Source organism: Oxyura jamaicensis, chromosome 1 (assembly GCF_011077185.1).
Source record: "Oxyura jamaicensis isolate SHBP4307 breed ruddy duck chromosome 1, BPBGC_Ojam_1.0, whole genome shotgun sequence".
NCBI classification, from domain to species: domain Eukaryota; kingdom Metazoa; phylum Chordata; class Aves; order Anseriformes; family Anatidae; genus Oxyura; species Oxyura jamaicensis.
In genome coordinates, this window is record NC_048893.1 from 202,738,189 (window position 1) to 202,752,376 (window position 14,188).

Here is a 14,188-nt window from a genome sequence, read left to right on the forward strand (position 1 = left end):
GGTAACCAGTGATAGGAGCAGAGGGAATGGCCTCAAGTTGTGCCAGGAGAGGTTTGGGTTGGAAATGAGGAGACATTTCTGCTCAGCAAGAGCGGTCAGGCCTGGGGACGGGTTGCCCATGGAGGTGGTGGAGTCCCCATCCCTGGGGGTGTTCAATGGTTCTGGGATTCAGCAGTTGAACGACACTCACTTCCAAGTTTTGGTCTGTGGCCTCCTCCCTCCCACGCACCCTCTCCCAACCTACTTTCTTCTGGCTAACACCACAGCCACAGCAGAGGTAAGATTTGCCACTGCACGTCAACCCTGGTTGTGCACAGATCAGTGAAGGAATTAACTTGCCTGAAGAGGCTGCTCCAGCCAGGAAATGTAACATGCAGAGTGATATTTTGGTTTCGGTAAGAATGTACTAGAAGTATTGTTATGAACGGTAAGCTCATGAGAGAGATGATCGCCCACAAATTTTTAACAACAAACGAAGAGGATTTGCCTTGGCTGGACGACTCTTCCAGCTGAACAAACACCCACATTGTTCTGTGGTAATCAGAAAGAGAAGTGTGCATGCTTACATGTGCAAGGAAGTTTGGGCATCGTGATCCAACCGAGGAAAACAAAGGTTATGGCTTCCAGAGCAGAACAGCTGTATTTCTTGGCTGGCCCGAGGAGGAGGCAGGTATGAGTCCAGGCGTACCCAGCATGATTTTAGACATTTGAGGTCAGCAGGCCCTGACACCACTTTCCTGACTTTTGCCTGTCTGTAGAGTTTGACAATTGACCCCTTTGAGGGGCCAGTGAACTGTTTGGCAGTCATTTCTGTGGAGATGATGTGCTGTGGGGGACAAACGGAAGAACAGATACGTTCCGGGGAAGGGGAATTCCATCCAAGTGGAATTCTGAAGAATCTGCATTCGTGTAAGGGGCTCACAGAATCGCAGAACGGTTTGGGCTGGAAGGGACCTTAAAGTCCATCTATTTTTAACGCTTGCCATAGGCAGGGACCCCTGCCCCCAGCCCAGGCTGCCCCAGGCTCCATCCAGCCTGGCCCTGAGACTGGGAGATCCCACTGGAGATATCAGCCAGCCTGTCTGTGTCCTGCAGGGGCATACATGAAAAACTAAGAAGCTCCAGGAATATAATTTCAGGAGAAATGTGGCCAAGGACAAATAAACGTTTCTAGTCCCTGGTCTGCTGTGACAGCTGATCTACAGGCTGGCATGAGCAGATAAATTGGATTCACGGGCCTTTAAGAATGAAAAAAAAGAATAAAATGCAAGTATTGATTCCTTCCCTTAACTCCAAACTTAGTTATGTTATCAGTCAGAGCAACGCTCTGTGGATTACCTAGGTCAGCTCAAATTTTTGCAATTTCTATTTTTTAGCACCAGCAAGTTTCTTCAAGCTTTCCAGCTGAGATAAGACGACAAATGACATTACCGAGAACCTTTAACCCGTGGTCTGCTGCTCCAGTTCATGTCTGAGATGCCACCACTAGGTCGCTACAGCATGTGCCTGGCACTGCAGTTCAAGAAATGCACGATGCCAACGCAGCATTCAACTTCAAGCGATGAGAAACTGACTGCTTGCCTGCAACTCTCACTGTTCATACCCCGAGATGCCAGAGTAGAGCCAAGGTTTGCCAACGCTTCGTACAAAAACTCGATTTTACGCTCTTGGGCTGAATATGAAAAGCAGCCTTGGAAACCCAGCTTGCTGCTCCTCTCTCGGTGGTGGTGACAGGAAAGGATGGTGGCTGCCCCTGCCATGGCAGCAGCACAGGCAGTGGGGCTGTGTGCCCCTGCCTGGCCACCTGTAGGCAAGATGTAGGCAATTATTTCCTTTGTCTGCACTGCGGACACTTACATATGCTCATCTGTAAAAGGTCTGAATGCTCAGGTTGTATTGCAGTTTGCAATGTCTTGTTCAATCCCCACAAACGGACTGGGAGCATTTTTGGTTTTGTTCATGGGCACACGTCTGTAGCAAAAAAAAAACCACAGAATATCCTGAGCTGGAAGCGACCATTGAATCTACCATAAAAAAAAGCATTAAAAAAAAAGAAAAAAAAAGGACAAAAAGCCCCCACGGCCCAGGATACAGGTGCTGAAGCTCTCATTAAGGGAAATATCCATCTACTAGAAATTATTTTTTTCTCCGAAGTTATAACGCAAGCCAAATCTTGTAAGAGCTGCCAAGCGAGAACAAGTTCAACTCAGCTTGACTTCATTCACATAAAACCCCCTCCTTCCTGCTCATTTACAAAAGAATTAGGCAGGAACAATTGAGAAAAAAAAAACATCTCGCTCATCTCTGCACAGAAAAACTGGCTCGAAGAGAAGGGAAAGTCGACGCTCAGGCAGCTACAGCACGACCCCATCCCATCTCACGTGGAAATTCTCCTTTTACCTGGCATTCTTTTTGGCATTTTTTTCTGCTTTCCGAATGGGTCCTGTGGCTAGTTGTACGTCACCAAGCACCTGCAACGCGCGACTTTACCGCTTTTGAAAAATCTTTGATTTTTTGGCTAATTCCCAAGTCTGCTTCCAAGGCAGGTCAGAGAGAAAGGAAACAGGCAGGACTGAAATCAGTCGGTAAAATCATTCCGAGACTGTCTGCATCAGCCTTGCTTGGGCTCAAAGTTGATTCTAAATAATCAAAGTTAATCTTTTTTATCTGTATATTTACTAATGGCCAAAAGACAAGAACGAGTTTACTCATGTATGAATAAAACAAACCAGCGAGGTCTGAACTTACCACAAACAGAACATTTACAAGCCTATAATGGTAAGAAAATGCGCTCTTTTTTAACCTAAAATTGTCTGAGCAGAGGACTGAAATAAGGTACTTGACAAGAGATTATTTCACGGACACTCACACCAGCAGCAGAGAGCACCTTGGGCTCTTTGAGAATCCAGTTTATTGCAAGGTTCCACTGCAGCGGTACATGGAAGGTCCCAATGATATCTTCAAAGCATCAGTTTAAAGGAGATCAATAGATATTGCCTCTGATTTTTCTACGTGGGTTCCTGTGGTGCCTGGGAGCACCAAGACCCCCTGAACAGGTCAGAACTCTGCAACGTCAGGGGCGGAAAAAACAAAGACAGCGACAAGACAGCAAGCTTAAGACAAGAATTATATCCCGGGATTTATCTGATGTCTACCTTAGTGCACAGGAGAGAATGAAAGCAGCATTGATCTCATCAGTGCCCATCAGCACATTAATCTGAGATCACACAGCGGTTACGGGAACTCGCAGTAATTCACGTCTCAGTGTGTTCAGCCCTCAGTTACTCAAAGTCAAATCTTGCTGACTTCCTAATATCACTTTTTTTTTTTTTGCTCTTCGTGGCAGCTTTTCCTTTCCAAAGATTAGCAGCTACTATTTTTTAAAAGATAAAGGGGTTTAATAAAAAGCAGGCAGCTTCCAGGAGGAGGTACTTTAGGAGCAGCCCCATGCAAGGACGCCTAAAAAAGCACCAATTGTTCCCGTCGGTAACGCAGACGATGCCGAAGAGCTGCAAGGATGGGGAAAGGGTGCTTGAGAAGATGCGGCCGCCAGAACCGTATGACTTCAGGTGCCGTCTTCATTGCTAAAAAGGCATTCAGGAGACTTTCAGGGTGTAATCATCATAAGAGAGCCATAAAATTAGGATTACCGTGCAACAGGCACACAGCAGCAACTACGCGCGTGGCGTTACCTGCAACAACCACTAGAGCAGACCCATTCTGAGCACAAGTATCGCTGCTGATCTAGCGGGCATTAAAAAGTAACTGCTCGAGGGCAGCAATTTTACCGTCAGGAAAAAAAACAACACAAGGGAAATGGAAATACTTCAGCCCTTAAACCAGAAACGGTGTTTTCCAGAGAGTACTATTAAACAGTTTGGGGAAGGGGGATGAGGAGAAGCTCTGCTAGAACTCAACTGTGAAGGTTGAAAGTGTTATCCGTAGGTTAAAATTTTTAGGAAAAAAAAAAGCAACCGAATTTAACATTGATACTGCAAGATGCACTCTGCAAAAATACCAACTCCCCCAAAGGGGAAAGTCCTTGGAAAATGAAAGACGAGTTTGATGGCAAAAAGGGAACAGAAAGGAGAAAGTGAAGTGAATTTATTGCATCAATCTGGAAATGGCGGCTGTTCAGAATTGAATTCAAACCTGCATGACTGAAACCACAGCTCTACATCTTGAATAATATCCCTGCAACAACCCGAATCAGCCCAAGAAGCAACTATTTGCCGTCTAGAAGCAACTATTGTCCATCAACAGCTTTACTCTCCTAGCGCCGGCACAGTTTCGGTGTTACACCAGGCAGAACAGCTGCTCATCGGCTGCAAGTGCAGAAGTCCCACCCAGGAATGTGGGCAATATTCCAGAGTATTTCTTCTCTAGATGAATGCTTGGAAAACAATTGCCAGAAATTGCTCATAAGTTTATGAACGCTTCCAGCACCGGACCAAGCCCACAGAACACCTCCTTTACCCATGGAAGGGGCGGCGGTGTTGGCGGACAGCACGTTGTACGAGGGGCTCCGGACCGTACCTTGGGTTCGTGTTGCCTTTGTGCACCTTCTGGCAGCTCAGCCTTCATCCTCCTGCTCCCAAAACGTGGGTGCTTGGTTCTGTCCCTAGAGCAGCTGAACCAGGGGATCTCAGTGCTTTGGGCTAAAGCACTACTAGAAATGATTTCACAGTACGGGGCTCACATAATCTCTACGAACAATCGCTCATATAAACACCGACTATACAATATTTCATTGCTTTCCTCCCTTCTGCAGTATTTTTTCTCCAGTTTTTAGTGTAATATTTACTTTAAGGTTACCAAACAGGCAGACAAACAACCTCCCAGAGCTACGAGCAAATTCAGCTGGAAGGAATTTAACAAATGCATCCGACAAGGTTTGCAAAAAAAACACCGTTACGTTCATGTTCTGCTTTGTGCAGGTTTTGAGAGATGCTCCGAGAGATGCGAGCGACCTGGTCTACGCACAGAGCAGCACAAAGCGTTAATTACCAGCTGACAAAGTCATCTGCTTCTGTATTCCCCACCACTCCTCAAAGGAAAATCATCTCGAACCTAAACGTAGGCTTCGTGGAAAGCACTGAAAGGTTAAACAAAACCCTCTTCAGTCAAAATGCTTACAACTCTTAAGACAGCGAGCTATAAATTATTAAGTAGCTTGTCTAATTGCTTCATGATGGCATCCAAGGCCTCCATTCCTCCCCACCCCCACGTCCCAAGACGCAATTCCAGCTGGATGCACTTTCAACACAGGCCATTATTCACCAGAGTCCGCTCTAATGTTAAAATGAGGTACCAGAGGTCAGGCTCGCGGCAATAAAACAAAGAGCAGGGTTCCCATGCCCGCAGCACATCCTAAACCGAGCAGCTACATCAGCAAGCTGGCAACTGGAAAACCTAGGAAACCTCATCGATAAGTGATGGAGAAAGGAGCTGGATTACACAGGACCGTCAGATTTTACCCCAAAATTGAGTCGTATTTGGAGAACTGCTCCACTAAACGCCGCTCTGACCCACGTCTGCACATCAGATGCTTAAGCCGACGATTTGGGGACTTCCAGTCAAAGGACAAGAGGAGCGAAAGAGAAATCAACCACCAGTCATTATGAAAAATACATGCAAAGCAGAAAGAACGCGCTGCGGGTTAAAAAAAACCCGTACCCAGTTCATCAGCATGAAGGCTTTGCAGTTCACTGATTTATTAGTTTTTAAACAGCACGGGCAGAGAGAGAACACATTTAACGACTCGGAGTGTGCAAGCACAGTTTGCAGCTCCAACAAAACATTTTTTTTATTTAAAAAAAAGGGTAGTGGCAAGTAACAGCCTTCATAATTTTGAATTATACATTAATAAATCACCCACAGAATATCAAAAGATGTGCGGAGATGTTAACTGCTGAAGTAGGAAGTCTTGGCTTGCAACTCCTTGTCTGAGTTTGCAGCCGTTAAATATTCATTGTTTCCTGCCTAGCGTCTTTAACGCAATTATTTTTCATTAGAGCAAAGTGCAGCTGAATGATTTTAGTGTTCTCTCCCGGGCCCGGCAGCGGGTAATCTGGCAGACTAGATCTGAGCTAGCCTTGGCTTTGCTCAGGCTAGCACTACCGACCAGCGGCTAACAGATTGGCCAGGTGGCCAAAGGATGGATAAATAGGGGAAGAACAAGAGCAGTGGCAGCTCCGTGCCCACCAAAACGGCGGTGAACGTGTCGGGGACAGGAGGGCAGCAGCACGGGGCAGCGAAGAGCACGGCTTTCTCAGGATCGTGATAGGAACTGCAGCTGATGATGGACAGAGCATCCCCTGCTCTCGTCCTCCGACACCGAAGAGCAATCCCAACGGCACCCTAGGGGCTCAGGAAGAGTTAAAATAATCACGTCCTACGGGCTGAAAGCATCTCTTGCCTTTAACTGCTAGGGGAAGGCAAGGGAATAAACAATATCCCTCTTGATTCCTACCTTACTCATGATTACTGAGCCAAACTTTGGCTAGTTGTTCTGGAAATGGACCAAAAACCCCACCTTTTAAGGGAAAGTGACAGGCAGTACAGAAGGACAACAATCAGGGCTGGCTCCCGTGCCTTTCATGGCAAAAAAATAAAAAAAAATAAAAAAATAAATGAGCACACGTAAGGGTTTGTTTTGCTTTGCCATAAAGCGGCAATCGAAACTCAATCTGCGTGCGCCGAGACGCTCTCAGTGCAAAGGTTGACGTGCGATAAATCGTGGCACCCAAAGAGTTTGTCCTTCCTACGGCCCGGCCGTCGAGAGATCCAGGAATGAGATTTTTCCCCGCAGAAGAGCGCGGAGGGAGCAGCAGCCCAGGTCTTGGGATGCAGCAGTGGCAGGGGAAGTGGCCGCAGCACCCTCTCCTGCCCACCTCTTCTTCCCCCAGCGAAGAACTCAATTGTTTCATGAATTGTTTGACACAGGTGAAACGAACCATTAGGAAACATCGGACAACACTTAATTTATCATTTATACAAGGACGAATGCAAATCGTTTTGAGGTTTGGGGTGGTGTGTTTTGTTTTTTGTTTTGTTTTTTTAATTCCCACACCCCTAATTAATATTCATGAGGATAATTCCACAAAGGCAGTCATAAAACGGTGGCAGAGGCAGCCTGAAAATATAGTCGTGCTCCGGCAGAAAGAGGAAATTCTCTCCCCCCCCCCCCCCCCACCGCTCCAAGCCCGAGAGGGGGGATTTAAACCCAAGGCAAACATTGCCCCAACGATGGGTTTTATAATATTTTAATCGAGTTATTCATTACACAAAGATAACGCTGTGGGCAAAGCAGATAACGCCGCACAAAGGCTAAGTTCATTTGTTCTGGACAGGTGGCCAGTCTGCAACCCAGTGCCGGCATCCAAAGCCCGCCCACAATAGCACTAAAGACGATTATGCAAATGCTCCCCATTCCCTGCTATTTTCCCAGGAATGGGAGAAGGGGCTCCGTGTGGAAGAAGCAATTGTTTCCCACTCATGTGGAAAACAAACGGAGAGAAAGAAGGGAGGGAACGTGGATGGGAGATAGCGCCGCGCGCCCTCCCCACCCCGCCCCTCCGCGTGCTCCCCGCTAAACGCCGGGAGGGATCCTGATGGTGCCGCGATTTCCATAGCGGAGCGCGGCCCGCAGGGGTCAGACGCAGAGTTCAGAGCCCAGGAAATGTATTCTTCATTCGACGTTTTCCCTTGTATTCTGCCGCGGGACAAAGCGGTTTAAAGATGGTACCTCTGCTTCGCTTGTAATACATCACGCCAACGTGAATGGCTCGGGCAAGGCAAAGCTGCCTCGGGGGAGCTCGCAAGGGACAAGCAGCCGGCCTTCGAGCTATCCGGGAGCCCCAGTGTGCTCAGGATTTGATGCTCTGCAAGGATTTTTTCCACCTTGTTATCAAGGAGTAGATAAAAAATACGAAATCGAAGCGCGTACTCAAGGTCTTTGCATCAGCCCCGCAGTGATCTTTAATTCGAACCTGTTTTTACTGAAACACAGCACCTTACACCACGGTACGGTACGGACTAGTTTAAGGGTATACAGAATTTCCTTTTAAAAAGCAGGAAAACGCTTCTTACACTTCAAGCAAAAGCCTCAAACCCCTTGGCTTGCACCACTTGCCTGCTCCCCTCCTCTCCCAGCATGCGTGGGCTGCAGGCACCGCTCACAGCCCCGGGCACGACACGACTGCCCCTCTGGTCCTGTGGGGCAGCAGATATATACGGAGCCAGAGCTGCCTTCGTGGCCTGGGACTTGTAACACATCACCCTCGATCTTCAGGGATGGTTTGTATCTGGAGACTTGAAGAGCAATTCCACTTCACATGAAGCAACACAGGCTTTTTCCCGTTCCAGCACCGTAATTTGTAATAATAAAAATAAAAGCTACCTCCTAGCCCGGGATCTTTTAATTTTAAAAGACAGCTTAACAGAACGTCAGGGTTTTTATGCTTCTTTTGGTTTAACCTCCACAACTGCTAGCCCATCAGGCAGTTTCCCAAAGCACACGTGCCCTGCTTCCCCACTTGCTGGGGGTTTGTTTCCATCTCTGATCCCGAGCTCTTCCCCGTGGGGATTACGACAGCTGAGAAGTCTTCATTCATGCCGATCTTCAGCTCACCGGAGTTTCCTGGCAGCTCCTGCCGTTGCTTTAAATTGATAAAATCCTCCAAACATAACTGATATTACTGCTACTTTTCCTCATTCAGCAGGATTTACAAATAGAAGTGCTGAGTGAAGATTTACTCACATGTTCATCATATGTGCGCTGCCTCAGTCGCGTCCCTCCTGCCTGCCTGAAATCACTCCGCGGTGACTTCGACGCTCCTCAGGATTTTTTACTCTTCCTTTTTCCCAAGCTTTCAAGCACTTTGCACTTCCATCAACTCTCCTATTTGCCTCCCTCTTTTTTAGGAAGCTCCCCCAGGATCGGCCTACCTATTGGCTTCTGTGTGCTTTGTAGATCTTCCAAGCATCTTTCAACTCCTCCTTTTTGTTTGTACTCGTTCTCAATTATTACTGTTCTTTCAGCACCAACATCTTCGGTTCCAGTGCCCCACTCCTCTCACCTTGTCATACTCAGGCTCAGGCTTCTCTCACCATTCTTCCCTACCCGCGAAGGGTATTTCCATTTTCAACACCAGCAAACTCTGATCTTCACTTTTCTTTTTTTCTTCTTTTCTTCCCCCCTCCAACTTCTAACACTTTCCAGCTCAGCAGCTCCTCATTCTTCACCCACCTCTATTGCTTTGTCTTGGCCTGCTAACACAAAACTTGAGCAGCCGTTCCTATAATCTCATTTTTTATGCTGTTCCACAGCTCTTCACCATTCATTTCTTCTTTCACCAGAGACAAAATTCCTCCCCCCGAACCTCTTTGTTTCCTTTCCTGTATCTGGCTCTTCCCATCTGTGCTTATCGTAGATCTTCGTTCTTGACACTTTTTTGGGTTGCTCCTCGCTTTGCCGATGCCAGCACCGACTTTAGCTCAGGAGGTAATTCTGGGAGAGAGGAAGCCTTCGACAGCCTCAGGAACATGCCCTGATTTACCGCGAGCTCTGCCCGCAGTTATCAATTATTCCTCGCCTTCCCATGCAACTGACTGAGTCTTTAGAGGATAGGAATTATTTGGGGACTGTAAATAATCAGGAACTTCAGAGAGTCATAAAAAGGTGAGCACAAGTACGGCTAAGACATATATCACATTTCATATTTTCATTCAATCACACCTTGAGGCCATATTGGTGTTGTTCTGGGGCTTATTTCTACATATTAGAGAGATTTTTGCATACCAGCTCTAAGTACATGACTGGACGTAACAAGAGTCCTGGTCTATCCTTCATTTAGTAGATTTTATGCATTATTACTCGTCTTTTTTCTAGGAATACAAAAATACGTAGACAAAGGGACAAGCATTTAGAATAACCGGACCACGCTTGGGGCATCCCAGCAGATCAGGCTCTCAACGCCGCCGCTTTCTCCCAAAAATAGTAGAAAAGAGTACACTTAAAAATAGGAAAGGTAGCACTAATAGGGATTTTAACAATTTCTTGTTTCAAACGAGATCGAAATAGCCACTTTTCTGACTCGCATCGTTATGCACACACCTGAGAGAAAGCACCTTTAGCCCATTTTTAGGCACACAAAAAACCTTACGATTAATTTGGTATATGATTAAAATGCGCTTGTCAACTCGTTGTTTCTCTGCAGGCCTCCAGCCCACTATTTTCTGTCCAACTATACCGATAGTGGCACCAGTCATTACTCAAAGGTTTCTGCTGCAGACCAAAGTCCTGGTAAATAACAGCTTTGGAGCCATTGCAAGATGAGTCATGTTTGAGTTTCCACCCGTTACAGGTAACTCAGCTCATTCGTTCTTAAAATATTTTTGCTCCTCGGGTATTATCTGGAGTCGGGTAGAGAAAATTCTTCGCTACAAGCCGTAGGGAGAAGAGGAGAAAGAAATTCATTGTAAATAATCAGCTGCTCCTGGGAGACAGAGACATTGCAGTGTGCCAAGTCAAATTAATCCCAGACACAAAGATCTGAATAAAGCTTTAAAGCTGAGATAAAGCAGGGAAATTAAATAGATCACTTAGAGAAATAAAACTAACCTCATTCGGTACTGTATTTTACACACTGGCCAATGTGTGCCTAAAATCCCAAGTTTCTGCAAAGGAAAACGCTCTTCACATGAATGCCCGAAGGCGAAAAGAAGAGAGCACTGTATATCGAGACCGGAGAATGCAGATGGGCTTTCTGAAGTCTTGTTTTAAGCAAATGCATCAAGCACAAATTTCTCATAAGAAAAGCCAACAAAATCTGGTTTTGAAAGATCTGAAATAGAATCAGAACCAAAGCGAAGTGCATTCATATTGAAATCAGCATTGCCAGATAATAGATTTTAGAAGAACCACTTCTATTTAGCCTCCAGCGAGCTTCAAATTTGCAGTCTGGTCTCATCTCTCCACTCAAGCCTTTCTTTATCACATTTTCATTTTGACTCCTTGGTCTTTAAATAAACGCTGTGTTTCTCAACACAATATGTCAAACTCGGCCCTGACGGAACTTAATTAACTTCTGCAGGGGTGCGTCATTAGAAAACATTTAGATTTTGTTGCAGAGTGCTTTACAAACACAGAAGAAAACAGATTTCCTACCTAGAAGCACTTCCACCACAAATAAACCAGCAATAACTGGGGGAAGCATAATTAATTGCAAACAGGAAGGTGTCGAAGTCGGGCTGTGTGCTGGGGGCGCAGAACGGTGGCCACTGAAGGCTAAAAAAAAACAGTCAATAAATTGAGGAAAGCGAAGAAAAAAAAACAGAGGCAAGTTAACAGGCAAGGGCATGACACTTCAGAGCCTCGCAAACAAGGAGCTTAACTGTAATGCGGTAAAGGACAGAAAAACACTCGTGCTCGGAACAAAGAAAGTAGAGGAATCTGTCTATATTCCCGTGGGATGACTCGAACAAAAACTGTCTTTCCTTTCAGTTGCTAAATTAGCAGTAAGATGTTAGTACTTAAGATGACTTGAGAAAGACATTTCTGGCAACGATAAAGGGGGAAAAAAATGAATCGAAACATATGTGAAATATGAAAAAAACGATCACTGGAAGATGATACCTCACTGCTTTCCAAATTAAAATCTGATCTGTTTGAGAAACAGGAGGAAGAGCAGATTTGGGAATTAGAAGCACAGGCAGGGATGGTTAGAGGCAGGGCAGACCTACCTAAGCTGGGCTGAAATCACGAGGCGTGGAGCCAAGGAGGGCTCGCTGGCAGCAGGCGCTCACGCTCGGAGGCACTCAGCTCATGGCCACGCACACCCAGGGGGGCTGCAAACTGCGTCGGCTGCGGGGAAGCTTTCAGACACATCACACACCACGAAAACCACGAGCAGAGCGCGGCCACCTGAACGCATGTGTACAGACATAAAGCAGCCTCAGCAACAGGACACGAGGCACTTGATGAGGCCACGTGGAAGCCGGCGTGATTAAAACAAAGTTCTGGTATCGTGGTATTTATGCAAATGAGGGGCAATTAATGGGACTAAATTACTTCTCACCTTCAAACGATTTCCTAAAGCCAGCCGTGATTTTTTTCCCTTTTCTTTTTGGATCCCCTTCTTGTGCTAACGTGGCCTGCTGTGAAATTTGGTCGCAACGGGGCGCGAGATGAGGAAGGGGCCATGCATGAGGCCATCTCCCCCTGGTAGCCTCTCCACGGGATGAGTACCGGTGCTGCTGCATCTGTAGATTAAACACCTGCATCCTCAAGATGCAAGCTCGTACGTCTTCCAGACAGCCCGACAAGAAGCAGCGGCGGTTCCGCGATCGGGTTTTCATTGCCCGCTCCCCAAACGGGGAAATTTCTGGGCACCTACCTGGCCAAATGATATTTAATTAAAAGCTACTACTCCACTTTTGATCCTTTTGTAACTTGGTTACAGGCCCAACTGACCATTTGTGTGGTGAAAGAAATTTACTAAGAAACCAGTTTTCTGTTGTGTTTACGAAGGCGGGGACAGAATAATTTTGATTGTAGAGACAGCTGGCAGCGTAGTTTGCTTAAAAAGACCCAGAGAGGTAAAATACATAAAATGTTGAGACAGAAAATGCCCCAAGTTGATGAAATATCATGTACATTAATACTACATGAGTTCAATTCCTTTCAGTTTCCCATTTGGCAAACCAACGAGCTGTCTTCGGCAGAGATGCTTTCCTCACAAAATACCTCAATAATCCCAAACCCGTTGACTCCAGCACTGATGCCTGATGTCGGGAAGAAGAAAAAAGGTATCTTTGATTAAAACTACATCTTCTGCACTCAAAGAAGGCTGATTAGACAAACCTAGGACGGAGATGCACACCAATGAAGCGTAGAAACATTACTGAGAAACCAAGGGATGCTGCGTAAAGCACTATTTTTTTTTATTTTGAGGATGGTTTTACGTTGCTCAAATGGTAGGAAAACCTCTCTGAACCTCTCAGTAGCCTCTGGCCATGGTTTTAAACACCTGCAATCAAATCTTAACCACAGGGAACTGATTACTAACCTTCCTGATGACCTCCGCACTGATAACCCAGGCCGCGTAACCGCCCGCAGAAAACTCGCTCCTGACATCCTTCAGTACAGCAGCCGCAAGTTATTGAAGACAACTGATGACTTTTCCCTAAACTGGTAAGACAAAGTGAATTTCAACATCAGAAGCCTTTACGAGTAAACTAAGAGAACTGGTACGGGTGATACCCTCGGAAGAGCTGACTTCAATCAGCCCCAAATAAAGCAGAACAGGCAATACTACGTGACGCATGGCAGAACCACCTCAGATGTTCTCCCATTTTTATATCAACAAGAAGTGAGAAACCTCTACGTAAGTAACCAGTCTGATAATGAAAAGTAATACTTGCTTCCCAGTGTCAGCTGGGTTAGTCTAAATTGTCCCTACACCTTTACTGGAAGATGCTTTTGTTTTTAAACACTTAACGCTGCAGATAATATTAAGAAATCTTCATGATTTCCCTCATTTTTCTGACTTCACATAAGATTATCAGACTACCACTCTGTTTCTATATATTGCTAATACCTTCTCACACAAGATATAAGTGGTTGGAATAGGATGTATTCCTGCATCCCCCGGGGCACAGCACCCATGCCGACACCGCCAACCAGCCCGACTGCACCCGTGCTCACACCGAGCCTGAATTCCGTCGATGCTTCCTCAGCACGTCCTGATCCTGCCACGAATCATCAAGCATTTCATGGTCCTGAACCCAGATACACTGTAAGAGTAATCAGGGAGAAACTGTGTTGAATACTACATTAGGAAATGTAGTAATGGAAGAGTAAATCTCTTTTCATTCCTGTTTCGTATAACCCTGCGAGGCTTGGAGTTCGTGTAACTTCCACAGCTTGCTCAGTCTAAAAGACTTTAGTACAGAACCTCTAATCACTGCTCCGTGCAATTTTAGTAAACTGCAGAGTATATAATTTACTTTTAACTGCAGCCTGTGATTCAAATTTAGCTACCTTTAATACCCTAATCTTGAAGTTAAGCTTCGCTTCAGCTCTGTGGCTTACTGAAAAGACCAAAAATATCAGGAACTGAAACAATATTTCGGGTTGTTTTCAACATTTCTACCTTACAAGCTCTTTGCCTAGCCTCTTCCTAAT

The 14,188-nt window shown here is 45.8% G+C and overlaps 1 protein-coding gene and 1 long non-coding RNA gene across 3 annotated transcripts in view; one reads left to right on the forward strand and one right to left on the reverse strand.

The window, feature by feature from the left end:
• Nucleotides 1–4,010, forward strand: part of LOC118176944 — a 9,259-nt gene extending 5,249 nt beyond the window's left edge. Inside the window, exon 3 of the long non-coding RNA XR_004755597.1 lies at nucleotides 4,000–4,010. This is a non-coding gene — a long non-coding RNA (uncharacterized LOC118176944). The remainder of the gene's footprint in view (nucleotides 1–3,999) is intronic.
• Nucleotides 1–14,188, reverse strand: part of FCHSD2 (FCH and double SH3 domains 2) — a 141,993-nt gene that overhangs the window by 85,167 nt on the left and 42,638 nt on the right. The gene's annotated exons all lie outside the window — the stretch shown is intronic.